The 4,230-nt window shown below is 41.3% G+C and overlaps 1 pseudogene; it reads right to left on the bottom strand.

Annotated features, from left to right (window-relative positions):
- Positions 1 to 2,094: 2,094 nt before the first annotated feature.
- On the bottom strand, positions 2,095 to 2,953 carry LOC114023814 (annotated as a pseudogene).
- Positions 2,954 to 4,230: the final 1,277 nt, after the last annotated feature.

Raw genomic sequence — 4,230 nt, 5'->3', positions numbered from 1 at the left:
ACAGAGGGTCTGCAATCCAATTCCACCCTCCCATTGACTCCCCCCCCACCCCCGGTATTTTACTACATATCTATGTATACTTCCCTGATCTACATCCCATCCTACTTGACTCACTCAGCCAGCTACTTCATTATCCATCACACAGACACACCCAGGAACTGGACTTCACTGCCCTTCCAAACCATACTCTATTACCAACATCAAAGGAAAAAAAATATTGACCCTCTGGGAGGAGTAATTAAGTAATGCAGTCAGCTGCATTAACAGCTGTCTGCCTCCCTCCAGGATCTCAGCATTAACACCTGAGCTTCCATGACATTACTCTCTCATGGTTTTCCTTCTAGGTATCTGACAATTCTCTCTATCTCCTTTGCTAATTCATCATACATCTCCCATCCCTTAAGAATTCCTACAGCCTATGCCCAAATGGCTATAAAACTGTGCATACCCGTTGATCCAGCAATACCATTTACTAGGTCTGGATCCCAAAGAGATCATAAAAAGGGGGAAAAACTCACATGTGCAAAAATATTTATAGCAGCTCTTTTTGTGGTGGCCAGCAATTAGAAATTGAGGGGATGCCCATTAATTGGGGAATGACTGAACAAGTTGTGGTATACGAATGTAATGGAATGCTATTGTGTTATAAGAAATGATGAGCAGGTGGATTTCAGAAAAATCTGGAAAGACTTACATGGACTGATGCTGAGTGAAGTGAGCAAAACCAGGAGAACATTGTACACAGCAACAGCAACATTGTGTGATGACCAACTTTGATGGACTTAGCTCTTCTCAGCAATACAGTGATCTAAGACAATTCCAAAAGACTCAAGAACTATGAAATCTGAAGGCAGATCAACGCATACTATTTTCTCTCTTTTTTTTCCTTTCTCATGGTTTTTCCCTTTTGTTCTGATTCTTCTTTCCCAACATGGAAATATGTTTAATATGATTGTACATGTATAGCCAATATCATTTGCATGTTGTCTTAGGGAAGAGGGAGGGAGAAAAAAATTTGGAACTCAAAATCTCATAAAAGTGAATGTTGAAAACTATCTTTACATATAATTGGAAAAAATAAAATACTTTTAAGTGGGAAAAAAAAGAATCCCTCCAAGAATCTGTGCTGGGCCCTCTTCTCTTTTTTCTCCCTTAGTTGTCTCATTCACCACTATGGGTTTTACTATCACTGCTACACAGATGAATCTTAGATCTATATAGTCAACCCTAATTTCTCTATTGTACTCCAGTCCAATTGCCTTTCAGAAATCTTCCCTTGGATGTCCTATATTGTTGTTGTTCAGTTGTGTCTGACCCTTTATGACCCCCATTTGTAGTTTTCTTGGCAAAGATACTAGAAAGGATTGCCATTTTCTTCTCCAGCTCATTTTACAGATGAGGAAACTGAGGCAAACAAGGTTAAGTGACTTGCCTGGGATCCCACAGCTAATAAGTATCTGAGGCCAGATTTGAACTCAGGAAGATGAGTCTTCCTACCTCTAGACCCTGCACTCCATCTACTGTGCCACCTAGTCACCCTGGATGTCCCAAAGGATGCCTCAGACTCAACGTCTCTACAACCGAACTTAATCATCTTTCCCAAGCACACCTATTGCCTCCTACAAATTTTCTGTTGAGGGCACCAGATTTTCCCAATCACCCAAGGTCAGAATCCCCAAGTCATCCTTAATCCTTTCATCTTCTTCATTCTAATACCAATCACTTACTTAGGCCTTTAATTCATACCGCTAACATAGGTTCCCAAAGGGGGCCATACTGCCCCCTGGGGGATACTGGAATGATCCAGGGGAGTGGTGGTAGCCTTGGGTGCAACTGGGAGAGGGATGTTGAATAAAAATAAGGGAGATGGAAGCATAAGGAAAGGAGAGAAGAGAAGAAAAGAAAATTTTGAAAAACTGTTCGTACATGTTTCATCTGTTGTATAACAGAGTTAAAGTTGTAGTGATTACATTATTTTCCAAATAAACACACAAAATGCAAGTTATAACCAATCAGTGGTCAAGTCCACCGACAGGCCTTTTTTTTTTTTTTAAGCAGGCATAGTTCAATTTATTTGTTTATAAAAAACATCATCTATGTGGTTGCCACAGCAGCTGCCTGGGTCCTCTGGACGGACACTTGAGTATGGGTCTTCACAAGACGGTCGGTGAATTCCTGATAGGGAGACTTAGTGAACACGGTCACTTCCACAGGTCTGGGGTTAGATAGCAGTATGTTGTGGAGAAGGCATCAAAGGTAGCTTTAGCAAAGTTGCCCAGAGTAGCAGTACAGCCCCGCAGATGTGTAGCAGTCATCAATTCCAGCCAGCATCAGAAGCTTCTTAGACACAGGAGCTGAGACCATGCCAGTACCTCTAGGGGCGGGGATCAGGCGCTCCAGAATCGATCCACATTGCCCAGTGACCTTGCAGGGCACTGTGTGACGCTTGCCAATCTTGTTCCCCGAGTAGCCGCGTCTCACAGGAATGATGGACAGCTTGGCCAGAATGATAGCACCACGAATAGCTGTGGCCACTTCTTTGGAGCACTTGACACCCAGGACAACATGGCCATTGTAGTCACCGGCGGCCACAAAAGCCTTGAACCTGGTACGTTGTCCACCTCTAGTTTGTTTCTGAACAGGCATGATCTTCAGAACCTCATCTTTCGATAAAGATCCCAGGAAGAAATCTATGATCTCAGACTCCTTGATAGGAACGGAGAAAAGATAGATCTCTTCCAAAGAATCTATCTTCATGTCCTTGACTAGCCGGCCCAGCTTAGTGGCAGGAACCCACTCCTTGTCTTTGGCCTTTCCTCCCAGGGCCCCGAGGCCACAGCCCTGACCTCAACCATGGCCCCCATTGCTGAAGCCACCTGGAAGCCACCTTGGCCTCCGACTCCGGCCCCCTGGGGCCTCCCACTCTTTCTGCAGCACTGGTGTCGTCTGCCATTTGGTGTTTACTAGAAGTAGAAGCACCGACAGGTCTTAATAAGCGAGTGTTGGCAGGCAAGTGTGTCACTCATTGTCAGGGAAGTCCAGCGTACATCAGCAGGAATATGCGCGTGTAATGACTTATGACACTATACGGTTACATGATACAATATTGCATCATCAAAATTTCAGTGCAGGAAAAAACCCTATAATTTTACAATAAATTGCTAAATTTGAGATGACCCAAATTTCAAAAAAACTGTTAAAGGGTTAAAGATTTCCAGGGGCACTGAGTAAATTTTTTTGAAAAGGAAGGGGGTGGTAGGCCAAATAAATTTGGGAACCTCTGACCTAACATATCTCTTTCATCTGTCCCCTTCTCTCCGCCATCCTCCTTACATACATAGAGCTGACTCTCCCACCTGTTTCCAGGGCTATATTAATCCCTCCCTCCATTAATTTTTTTTACTTTCCACCTTTTATTTACATTTTAATATTAACTTTAAATTCAGAATAACATATACATATGCCCATTTTCACTTTTCTGTAAATCCATAGTATAGCAGAACAAAGCCTGGATGGAAACACATATTTACAGTGTCTCTTACATATAACACAGAAACTACTTTAAAGAGAAATCCCTCCCTCCCTCATTCCTTTTTGATAAATTCAGGTATCAAAACAATCTGAAATATACTTTTTTGATGTTACTAGCAGTTGTCACACATGCCTCTTCAAAAATTAAAGGAAATTAGCAACAATATTCACTGTACTTGCTATTTTAAATGACTTCAATTGCAGCTCTTTCACTGAACAAGATGGATACAGCATGCCATTTGAATTTTTCATTCTTGAGAAATTGGTTTTCTAAAATACATATTCTTTTTTAAATTTAATTTAATTTTTCTTTTGTTACATTTTGAGTTCTGAACTATCTCCTTCCCTCCCCACCCTGCACCAGAGAAGGCCATCATTTGATACAGGTATACATACACACACACACACACACACACACACACACACATACACACACGTATGTGTGTAAAACTATATTATACATCTGTTTATCAGTTTTTTTCTCTGGAGGTGGATAGCATCTTCCTTCATAGGTCCTTTGTAGTTGATTTGAATATTCATAATACTCAGAATAACCTAGTCATTCATAGTTATTCTTCAAACAACACTGCTGGTTACAGTATACAATGTTCTCTTGGTTCTACTAATTTCACTCTTCATTATTTCATGCAAGTCTTTCTAAGCTTTTCTAAAATCAACCAGCTCATCATTTCTTACAGC

This window comes from Vombatus ursinus, unplaced genomic scaffold (assembly GCF_900497805.2).
Source record: "Vombatus ursinus unplaced genomic scaffold, bare-nosed wombat genome assembly UNPS02014818.1, whole genome shotgun sequence".
In the NCBI taxonomy this organism is placed as follows: domain Eukaryota; kingdom Metazoa; phylum Chordata; class Mammalia; order Diprotodontia; family Vombatidae; genus Vombatus; species Vombatus ursinus.
This window is presented reverse-complemented; position numbering and strand designations above follow the sequence as displayed.